Source organism: Callospermophilus lateralis, unplaced genomic scaffold (assembly GCF_048772815.1).
Source record: "Callospermophilus lateralis isolate mCalLat2 unplaced genomic scaffold, mCalLat2.hap1 Scaffold_227, whole genome shotgun sequence".
NCBI lineage: Eukaryota > Metazoa > Chordata > Mammalia > Rodentia > Sciuridae > Callospermophilus > Callospermophilus lateralis.
In genome coordinates this window covers 1,773,720-1,785,928 of record NW_027513180.1, presented here as the reverse complement: position 1 = coordinate 1,785,928, position 12,209 = coordinate 1,773,720, and the positions used below count along the sequence as shown (strand labels likewise).

Genomic DNA, 12,209 nt, shown 5'->3' with positions numbered 1-12,209 from the left:
AAAACTTCTATTTTAATACATAGTGACCTAGTGAAAAAAACAAACAAAATTCAGAGAGAAAGGCAATGCATGCATAATATCTGTCCTTTATTCATTATTGCATCTGACTTACAGAAAAGATGTGGGGGAGCTCCATTCCATGGTTCAATGTGTGATTCATTTGAAAAACAGAACCATATGAGTGGTGCTATCTTTTAAATTACATGTTCAGATGACACATCAGTATTGGAGCTATAAAGCATTCAAGTCTTTACTCCACAATCTCATAGAATAAAAATCAAATATTCTTTGGTTTTTACTAGGAGGAAATGTATGTGGATTTAAATTCTGTTTATTACCACTTAAAAAGAGAGACACAAATAACTGTGTGTATAATCGTTCTTTCATGCTATTTTCTCACAGAGTCATATAACGTCTTTTTTCAAGTCCATATCTAGGGGTCAAAGGCATCGATTACATATTACACTGGGTAAACACACCCCTCTCCACATGCCCTCATGTCATCTTCCAAGGCAAAACACATCCAAATGCAAGCCCCTTTTCTAAAAAATGCAGAAGTTTTTATTCAGCTTGACTCTGCTGTTGTAATAATACAATTGCTTTCCAAAGCTAATACTTAATAATTTACTATTCCTACAGCTTTGTAACGCAAACACATTAATGTAAGTTTTATGTATCTTGCTGGTTTTTAAATGGCCTAGAAATAGAATTGCTACAACTAGCTCCACCTGCTGTCAAAATAGTCAAACCTGAAATTACCACTTCACAAAGACTTTCAATAATTCTACTGACATCAGATTTCATACCCAATGAGAAATGCATTATCTGTGTCCCCCCACCCCGGAGTGAAAGAATATGTTCAGGAAATTCTAATTTCAAACACAATCTTGCATCTTCTATGTACACTAATCCTCCAATAAGTTAACTAAAACACATTTTACAATACTTACACATTAGGATCACAACATCATCAGAAAACACATAGATCTAGGTGTTTACCTGCATTTATTAATGTCTATAGAAGGTGTTGTGAAATTGCCTGTGTATTTGGACTCTATCAGTGGTTTGCAGACTGTTGTTTTTTTTGTTGTTGTTGTTGTTTGGTTGGTTTTTTTGTTTTTTTAATGCCTCTTAGGAAAGTCCTTCTTTATAAACCAGCACAGTCCGATGTGTAGAGGACGTGAAGGCAAGGCTATTCCATTTGAAGAGAGGTGGGCTCAGTGCACTTCTCTGATCAACTGTTTCCCCAGGAGTATCCCAACAGGACCCAGGGCTGAGGACCACAGCTTAAAGACTGCTAAGAATGTATCAGCCAGCTTTCTGTCACTGTGAAAAATACCTAACATAAACAAAAGAGAAAAAGGTTGTATTTTGGCTTACAGTTTCAGTTCCTGGATACATGGCCCTGTGGCTTTCGGCCTGTGGCAGCAGGGTACATGATGGTGGCAGCATGTGGTAGAGGAAACTCATCACAGACTGACAAGATGGAATCCCAAAGTCCCCTTTAAAGGCACACCCCAAATGGCCCAACTTCCTCCCATGAGACCACACCCCCTAAAGGTTCCTCTACTTGCCCAAAGCACATGGGCCTTCGGGGAATGGCTAAGATCCAAATCCTAAGAGGACCTGACTCCACAAGCCTGTGCATTTCCCATACAACTAGAAAACATCTTCCATTTTATAAATTATCCTTAGCAAAATGACTCTTTTCATGTTCTATAATGAAAACATACATGCATTTTAAAGTTTTACTTTCCATACTACTTAATATATGTGATATAGATATGCCATATAGAGAGCCTGGGACTGTTACTTTTTTCTACTTTTTTTTTTTTGTTTGTTTTTAAGCCATTTCCTGGGAGGGTAATCATCTTTCACCACAGGAGCAAATATATTCATAAAGTCCAATCATACTATATATTATTTTTACTTGAAAATTCCATTATATATATATATATATATTTTTTTTTTGTGGTTCACAGTTCTAAGTGTCAGTGCACAACAAGAAATCCTCTTGAAAATGAAGTAGTCTAGAGTCTGGCCAGCACGGTGAGCTCAAATTAGAAACTGTAATAAACCCAGGAGAGTGAAGGAGAAAACAACAAAAATGCCAGGTTATCTGGACTGTAAGCCTTGTCCCATATTTAACAGCAAAGGGGGATTTGTGTTCCCTGGGCCATATATTAATTTTCCCAAGGACTAAGAATGTCTAAAAAAAAGGGGGGTGGGGTAAAAGAACAAAGTGGCCTTTTAAAATGTATAATGCTGGCCTTCTCTAATTTGAGAAATAAAATACAGATTATGTCTTTTGGAGGCTATGATGGGGGGAAAGGGCTGTAATGTGTTTACACAGAAAGACTGTAAGGACAGAGAGTGAAAGTGACATTGACAATGATGAGTTGTCACAGTAAGATGGATAAGTAAATTCAGAAGACTAATAGTTTCTTCTAGTTGCCTGCAGAAAAGTAGGGGAATAAAGGGAAAGAATCTACCTTAATGGAAAAAAATCAAGTTTTACTCTATCATTGAGAGGAAAATGAGTAAAAACAGGTGACAGCTGAATAGAGATATCAGAACCAATAAAACCTTATTTCTATCAAACATGGACAGGAATCATTACCCTTTTTATTATATACATCTCCTGCTCATAATACTTCAAGGTTTCTAGGTGTTAATAGTGCAAAGCCCTGATATCTCGCTCTGGAATTTGAAACCTCGTCCTTCCTTCTTGGCAAACTTGCCCTAAACCCCTTCCCAATTTTCGGTCCCATCAGGTCAGTGGATTCGGCTGAACATAATTTATAGTTATCTGCTCTTCTCCCTGATGTTGCAGGAGGTAACGATATCCCAAGGAGGGAACTATACTTAGGGGCAGATGCTTTATTAACAGCATCACAGCCAGGTGCACTGGTACACACCTGTAATACCAGCAACTCTGAAGGATGAAGCAGGAGGATCGTGAGTTCAAAGCCAGATTCAGCAACAGAGAGGCACTAAGCAACTCAGTGAGACCCTGTCTCTAAATAAAATACCAAACAGGGCTGGGGATGTGGCTCAGTGGTTGAGTGCTCCTGAATTCAATCCCTGGTACCCCACAAAATAGCATCACAGCCACAGATTTAGGTATGCAACTCTAAGAGGAGACAAAGGGTGGGTGCTGTAGGAGGCGAGAGAGATGTGGAAGGAAGAGACGCCAGATACCAAGTGACAACATGGTTGGGTAAGAGGGTCTAAGAGAGGGTCTAAGTGCAGAAAGGGCCCTTAGGACAGAGCACTCACCTGCTTGATCCATGGCCAGTGGGAGACTGTGAGTGATAATGACTCAGGACAGTCTCTACCACCTCCAGTGCTTTTTTTTTATGGCAGTGGAGTGGGTGAGGCATCTGAATCCCTGCTGAGTTCCGGGGGGGGGGGCGCCCCCCGCCCTGCAGGGCAGAGAGGCCACAGGAGCTAGCAGAAGGAGGAATGGGGCTGGTGTCTCTCTCTCTTTTACCATGTTCTCTTCTTGGCTTTGCCACTTTTCCAAATCCTGCCTATCCCCAGTGTCTAGCCCTAGGCCCACATCTGTCTAGGATGGAGCATTGCCTTCCTCCAAAGTCTTACCAGTTTTCTTGCCTACAGTATTCAAATAAATCTGCCCATTAAAGAACTGAAAATACTTTTTCACCTTCTCTATCAAGCCATGTTTTTAAATGGTTCATAGGTCAGTGTCTGTGTTTCCTAATTCCTGTCTTTGCAATGAAATGCACTAGCCATTCTCTAAATGAAGAACTAAATAATGAAATTTATGTGTGAATTTCTCTGGGTGAAACCACAAATTGGCCCTATGATTACAGTTTCAGAATATAATAACCTTAATTTGTATAAGTTTCCTGATTATAGAGAAGAACTAAGATGCTAACTGAAATCTGAAAACCTTCACCCTTGCTACGCCTTGGCCTTTCCTCTGAAAGTAGAAGCCAAAAAACCCAAAACATATTCAACTACAGGTGTTTTAAAGTAGACTCTAAAATATCAGCAAATGGAAATTTAAATTTAGGAAAATAACATGTTTAATAGTCAACTAACAAGTGAGACAAGACAGTAATAAATAAAAGCATACAAGACGATGACCATTAACCTATTCATTCACAAATTATTTTTCAATTGAACTTACACTGAGTAGCATGACTGAGTTAAACAGTCCACAATTACCATTATGATGAATCAATCCCTTTGATTTTTCCATCATTCAAAGTTGAAGGCTAAAATTTAGTTCCTGGAAATCTTTTGCTTTTCTAAGTATGAAAGTAAAATATGTGATTACTTTAAAAGAGCAATAATACAAGGAAACAGGAAAGAATTTTGCTCAATCTGATCATCTAGTGAAAGCAAAATTCTGAGGTATTCTTTCCTAGTTTTTCCTAGGGCATATTTTAGATCGATCTGAAATAATAACTCAGACAGCTATGTGACAATTCAGGGGAACAATGCTCACTCAGTTCTTTCTTGCAGCATTTAGCATAGAGAAAGAGATGCATAAATCTTAGCTGTCCTTATCCATATGAAATGCCTACCATTTATCCATAACAGAGCCAGATCTGCACACTTGAAGCACCTGGTCTTTGCCCTTCACAGAACTGTCCTGATGGGTTTTGGTCTTAAACATGGATCTACACGGAAGCCCTACAAAACTATTACATTTATTGAACCATTTGGGAAATTGGTATCGATTCATCATTCTCTCCCCATAAGACGTCATGAAGAACTGTCACAGGCCAGGGAAGACTACATCCCTCCAGAAAAAAGAGCTAATTGTATGAACTCTGACTACTGTACTTGCTTGCGTTTCCCTGCATGTTCTGGATTCTAGGTAGCTTAGAACCAAATCTGAACTCAGCTGCCAGCAACTATATAGAAACTGGTGACTGTCCATTTGTGTATGTCCCCACTCCTGACTTCAACTCACCAGCTAATTAATTAAGTTCCTTAGGGGAATGAACGCTGGCCTCAATTCTGTCACAGTTACGAATATGACCCATGACATTATTAAAAATCAGGGGAAGGGCCTATCAATAGGTCAGGAAGGTAAAGCTGGAGGTCAAATGGCTCTGATCCGCTGCTTGCTAACTGGCTGTGCCACTCTAGGCAAATTATTCAACCTTTTTATTCTCCAGGATTTAAAAAAAAATTATCAAATGTGGATAATCATCAAAGTATAGAGTGTATTAAATATAATCTCCATTGCAATGCTCATCGCAGATCTGCACATGGGTAGGAAATGACAGCTATAATTCATATTTATAACAACAAGACATGTTTTTATGACAGTTGAAAGAATTTTGTAAACAAAGAGTCTGCCATGCAAATATTCTTTTATCATTCTTCTATTTGCTTTTATTATTCCTCTCTAGAGCCCCATTTCCTTACTTTCAACAGGGGACACATCTGTCCCCTTTTGGATGGATTATTTTTTTATTCCATTAATATAGTTCCTTGTTCATAGCTATCCTAAACAGTTTTTGCTGACACTCACTTGGTTGTTGGGCTACAGGTAATTAAAAAATAAATAGCACTTCTTTGGCTACTGCTGGCTACCCTAAGAGTCTCTCAGCATGTACTGTTTCCTTGGTCTCTTCTAGTTGTACTTTTTTTTTGTGTGGTGCTGGGGATTGAACCCAGGGCCTTGCAAATATTAGGCAAGTACTCTACCAACTGAGCTATATCCCTGCCCCTTCTTTCTCTATACTTAACAGAAGTTATGAACAAGGATTGTAATAAAACTCTCTGAAAGAAGAAGCAATACTGTATTCTGAAAACACTCTCAACAGCAATCTGTTGCTTCCTTAAATAAGTGGATGGATTATTTTTTTATTCCATTAATATATTTCCTTGTTCCTGGCTACCCTAAACAGTTTTTGCTGACACTCACTTGGAGGCCAAGACCAATATTTCACTTTTTCTCAAATTAAAAAATGAGTAGCACTTCTTCGGCTACTGCTGGCTACCCTAAGAATCTCTCAGCATGTACTTCTCTTACCCACATTCTACTCATATTTCTAATAGCTCTGACGTAATTTTTAACTCTTAATTTTCAGAAGAAACCTGTATAGAAATGATGTACTTCTGAGAGGACAAGCACCTGAGAAGCAGGACCTGGGTACTGAGGTACTGTCCTAAACCCAGAGTAAAGTATGTGCATCTTCAGGACACTGCCCTGGCCTAAGAGCAGCTCAGTCAAGGTCAACCCAAGACATGGGTCTGCACCTCACCCATGCACCATGCAGCCCTACCCAGACACCAGGCCTGACCTTGTCTTGAGGTAAGATCAGCTGTGGAGAGCAGAATTCCCAAGTCACAGATACCAGAAGAAGAACCTTGGAAAGTTTATTACCAAAATGATTAGCTTCCAGGAGGCCAAGACCAACATTTCACTTTTTCTCCAAAATCAAAACATTAAGGAGAAAGAAAATGTTTGAAGAAACATAACCTATGCATGAACCCTCTTCTTCGAGAGAAACATGATGTAAATGTAACTCATGTCACTCATAGGGAAGAGATAAAGTCCATGTCTGAAATTGGTTCAGGATTGAAGGGTTCTAATAGAAAAAAATTCATGTTAGCAGCAGAGGTCAGTGACGATTCACTGCTGGATGGCTATTTAACTGTTTGCTTGAATGTTTGTGGTCTTGGGCTCCCCATTAAGTCAAGGTGAATTAAAGCTAGTTGGAAAGTTAATGCCCTGGTCATAAAGCTGTTCCTTTAACCTGGAAGCGATGCTTTAACAAAGTTAATCAAGATTAAAATGGAAAAGTCTGGAAGGTTATACATAAGGCAGGTTCTTTCACAGTGTTTCTAGAACAAGGCACTAAGCATAAACATTTTATCTCATTCCTCCAAACTAATCCTTCTTCTGATAGTGCCCCTGAATTTCTCGGATGACTAATTTACTTTTTAACCTTTTGAAATCTATTTTAAAATTAATTATTCGCAAAAGATGCTGAGAAAGGAAGCATCATAATGATCTAACTGAGAAATGGATGTGAGAGTTGTTCTTTGATACTAAATGCAAGAAAATGTGGGAAGGAGCAGGTCCCTGAGCATGTCTTCAAAGTCAGAAAGCCCTCAGCCACAGGAAGATTATTGCTGGTGCAAAAAAAAAAAAAAAAAAAAAAACAACAAAAAACAGATAAAGCAATTCTTTGGCCATGATGAATCTGAGAAAATGTTCCATAATAACGCAGTATTCGTTATATGTAAGAGAACCCGGGCATGGGAGAAATCACATGAACATACCAAACGTAGAGAGGTGTCTTGACTGGGAACTCATCAAAAGGAAGCTGGATGAGTGCAGTGAATGTCAGAAATAGTTCTGCAGGACAGCAAAATAAAAGCTGAGAACTCTCAAAGGAGAGGAGACTTTGTGAATTTCATGAACATCAGCTGTCTTCAGCTACTAGTCAAACCTTTCTCCAATATAAGAAAAAAGAAATGTAGGGGAATTTTGTAAACAAAAAATAAATAAATAAATATCAGCAGCATACCTGGAACACTCAGTCCCCAAGAATCAGCCCTTACATCAGAACACTCATGCATAGGAGAAGCTTTTGGAAAACAACAAAGATGAGAAAACTTCTGCCAAATTTGACCCTTCAGAGTTCATCCCAGAGGAAAACTGGGTGAACACAATATGTGTGGGAAAGCGTGTTCACGAAGTCATGTCTTACTAAACATAAGAGTATATATGTGATGAGGAGATCTATGAATAGATTGAATGGGGGGAAAGTTCTGAAGGGAATCAACCTTTACATCAGAGACTCACATGGGTAAAGAATGGAGGAACTCTTTCTTCCAGGACTCACTCCTTTCTGCACAGCAGAGAACTAAGGAAAGGAGAGTTAACCTTCATATTAACTCTTCCAGAGTTAAGGAAAAAAGATCTTCAGTGTTCAATGAAATCCTTAATTCAAAATCAGAAAGAAATAAGAAAGAAAGAAATCATAAATAAGAAAGAAAATCTTTGAGAATAATGATAAGGTGGGTGCCTTCAGCAACACATCAGAGAAGTCACCAACAGAGAAATACCATATAACAAGCAGGAGAAGGGCTCCTAAAAATCAAAACCCTATCAACATGAAGAATGTGGGAAATTCTTCTGCAGAAGTCAGAACTCCTTGTAGACTGGAAATACTCACATACAAACACCATGGAAAAAATGTAGAAAATAATTCACAAAGATGTTAAAACTAACTGAACATCAAATATTTTGAATATTTGAAGGTATCAAAATTTTCAGTAAATTCAAAGTTTGGAGAAATTAGGGATTATGTCCAAAACATATTCTTCTAGTAATAATATTATAAAAGTCATATCATATAGAATCTCTAAACTTGTATACAAACATAATGAATTTCCAATTTATATACAATAAGATATCCTACCATCTGATATATTAGACATGAAGTAATATTTAACCAGATTAAAAATATCTTGCTGGTGCTGGGGTTGTGACTCAGTGGCAGAGTGCTTGCCTAGCATGTGCAAGACACTGGGTTTGATCCTCAGCACTATAAAAATAAATAAATAAAAGTACAGTGTCCAACTACAACTAAAAAAATATTTTTTAAAAATATATCATGCCACCATGTTTCATGCAATAGAAAAGTGACTTTGACATAGTAAGTGAAATGGTCATTTAGTAAAGAAACAAGGCTGACATTAAGTTTTCAATGATCCCTCCATCAGCAAATATAATCTATGCAACTAATATTTACATAAAATTTGCCAAAACAAGATTCCCAATTGTTAACAACACAAGTCTAAGTGAAAGAAATTATAACTTGCAGTACTCATTATATACAAAAACAAAAAAAGTATTATGTGCAGAAAACATCATCACTGCTTTTTACATTTAATATTTTAAATATAAAATTTCACAATATGCAAAAGCAGAGATAATAATTGTAACAAATACCCAGAGAAACAGCACCCAGACTTAATAAATGTTTAGAAGAGAGACAACAGAAAATGTGAATCAAAGGTTTTGAAACACTGTCAGTATTATTTTTCCTTTTGTATTTGGTAGAATTCTCCAGTAAAGTCACTTGGTCCTAGAGTCTTCTTTGTGGAAAGGGTTTTAACTACAAATTAAATTTCTTTTTTATAGAGATAGAACTACCCAGGTTACTTATTTCTCCTTGAGTGAGCTCTAGTCATTTTTAATCTTTCAAGAAATCTGGTCATTTCATCTAAGTTGTCAAATTGTTGACATACAGTTGTTCATAATGCCATTTCCTTTAAATAACTGTGGAATTCACAATATCATCTCTCATTCCGGATATAGATAACCAGTGTCTCAGAAATTATTAGTGTTATGACTTTCCAAGTTCTATTTTTAAGGTATCCCATAACATTTGAAAAATGTTGACTTTTCATTTTAAGTCAAAGAACTTTCTAATTTTTGCCTTTTGACTTTTTTTGACGTATGAGTTATTTAGAAATATGCTACTCACCAAATATCCACATTTATATTTAATGGATCAGCTTATGATCAAACTTATGACTGTGTGGACTTAAAGAGAATGTGTTCTCGGGGCTGGAGTAGAGTACTTGCCTAGCATGTGTGAGGCACTGGGTCCGATCCTCAGCACCACATAAAAATAAATAAAATAAAGGAATTGTGTCCATGTACAACTAAAAAAAAATTTTAAAAAGAGAATGTGTTCTCTGATGTTGAAAGGGAAACTTGTTAGTCTTGTTCAAGTCTTCTATGGACTTAATGATTTTATGTCTAACTGCTTTATTATTGATAGAAATGTTGCTATCTCCTACTATTGTTATGGATTTGTCCAATTTTTCTTCTCAGTTTTTGTTTCATGTATTCTGAATTTTCATTATTAGAGATATAAAGGTTTAGAACTGTTTAATCCTCTTGATGAATTTACACTTTATCTTTATGAAATGACTCTCCCTATCCCTGGTACTATTCCCTTTCCTGAAGTCAACTTCATCTGATATTAACATACCTACTTGAGCTTTCCTTTGATCAGAGTTAGTATGACATATATTTTTTCACCCTTTTATTTTTGACCTTTATGTGCCTTTATATTTAAAGTAGGCTTCTTGCAGGCAACACAGGTCCTACTTTTTTTGTCCAACTTGACAGTATCTGCCTTTTAATTCAACTGTTGAGACCATTTCCATGTAATAAAAATAGTATATGTGGTTAGGTATTATTGTATTATATTGCTATTTGTCTTTATTTGTCTATTTCCATCTATTCTTAGTTCCTATCTTCTTTTTTTTTAATATTTCAGTTATTTAATTAGGTTCTTGGTAAGAAGTTTAGAATACAAATTTTTAAGGATAAACCCACAATGGATCACATGTGGCCCTGGAGCTGAGGAATATGGCTTAGATTTGGGGTAAAATTTGTGAGTCCACAACTTTCTGCGCTGCTCTATAATCTTGTCTTTTGCTTGTTTGTGTTGAAGATTACACCTTCCTGGTATCTGGGCTGCCACACTTCTTCTTGAAGTAAGCATCAGTGAGGTGTTTGGGATTTTCTCGTTGCTGATATCAATCTTTGAAAAGGTGGCAATAACAAATTTCTGGTGTGTTCTCCGCAGAGGAACTTGATTGAGGGAAAGAAGTCTCATCACAAATAGCAAGTCACTACTCAGGTGCTTCAGGAAAACCACTCTGGCCTCTGCGGCGCCCAGTGAGGATGATCAAGATGGTCCAGGAGTGGTGCTGGCTCCCAGTTTCCCACATGCTGACTGGGGGTTTCTTGTGGTGGCTCAACAGCTTTCGTGGCACATCTTCAGTCAGGTGTGCCATTTTGGGAAGCTTAACCACCCTGGAACCACGGTTCTTGTCACCACTGACTGGTAGCAAGAACCTTCTCCTTTTCAGCCTTGGACTTAGCAGCCGAGTACTTCCTCTTGTACGTGGGCTTTCAGAAATACACAGCAGACCTGGAGTATCTGCCAGTTCCTCCCAGGACTGGGTTTCGGCTGCAGAGGAGCTTCCCTTTCTTGGGTTTCTTGTCTGTAGGTTCTCCCTTTTTAACCTTGCCAACAGCATCAGCCTTCTGGGCTCCATATTTCTTCTCCTTAGTGTCTGGCTTCTCAACCTTTTCACATACCATCTTACAAGATGGGAAAGAGCCCTTCTCTTGAATAAAATATTTTATTTCATTTTATTTCCTTTTCTGTCTTAAACTCTGCTGTATTCTCTTATTGGCTACTTTATTAGGAGCCACATCTTCAAAATGTAACTATTCTCAAGTGATATTAACACCACTCAGGTATACAATAAACATCTATATTCCAATTTCTCTTTTCTCCCCCCATAGCTTTATTGAGGTAAAATTGAAGCACAGTAAAATTCACATATTTTAAGTATGCAGTTTGATCAGTTTTGACTTGTATGTAACCACTATAATCAATGTAAAAAGGATTTCCATTAATTTTTTAAATTTGAAATCATGCAAACTGTTTCCTGCATGATTTATTACATTAGAAATCAATCACCTTAAGATATATAGAACCCCACCCCCACATAAACTATTTCAAAATTAATGGCAAATTTATAAATATTTTAGAGGTCAAGGAAGAAAATAAATAAAAAGTGCTTTGAACTAAGTGATAACAAAAACTTAAAATATCAGGATCTCTGGGATGAAACAGTACTCAGATGCACATTTAAAACTTAAAGTACTTGTATCAGAAAAAAGCTAGAATAACAAATTATTTTCAAATTGTGTGGGCAGAAAAAAATAAGAGTAGGAGCAGAAATATATGAAATAAAGAAATAATTAAAATGTGATAAAAATAAACAAGTCTAATCAAGAAAAAAGCAAGAACACAAAAATTAATATCAAAGGAAAGAGCTATCAAAATAACCATACCAATGCTAAAATTACATTAAGGTAATATTACAATTGTATGCCAACATATGTGATAGCTTACATATCTATATTAGAGAAGGATCTGTGTGCTGCTGAGAAGCAAGTGTATTTAGTCATTGATGGATGAAATATTCTATATATGTTTGTTAAGTCTAAATTATCAATTGTATTTTTTTAAAACTTTTTTAGTTGTAATTGGACATAATACATTAATTAATTAATTAATTTATTTATTTATTTATGGTGCTGAGTATCAAACCCAGCACATCACACATGCTGGGTGAAAGCTCTACTGCTGAGCCACAACCTCAGCCCCATC

The 12,209-nt window shown here is 36.9% G+C and overlaps 1 pseudogene; it reads right to left on the bottom strand.

Annotated features, from left to right (window-relative positions):
* Positions 1 to 10,338: 10,338 nt before the first annotated feature.
* Positions 10,339 to 11,128, bottom strand: LOC143640403 (large ribosomal subunit protein eL6 pseudogene; annotated as a pseudogene).
* Between the last annotated feature and the right edge of the window lie 1,081 nt (positions 11,129 to 12,209).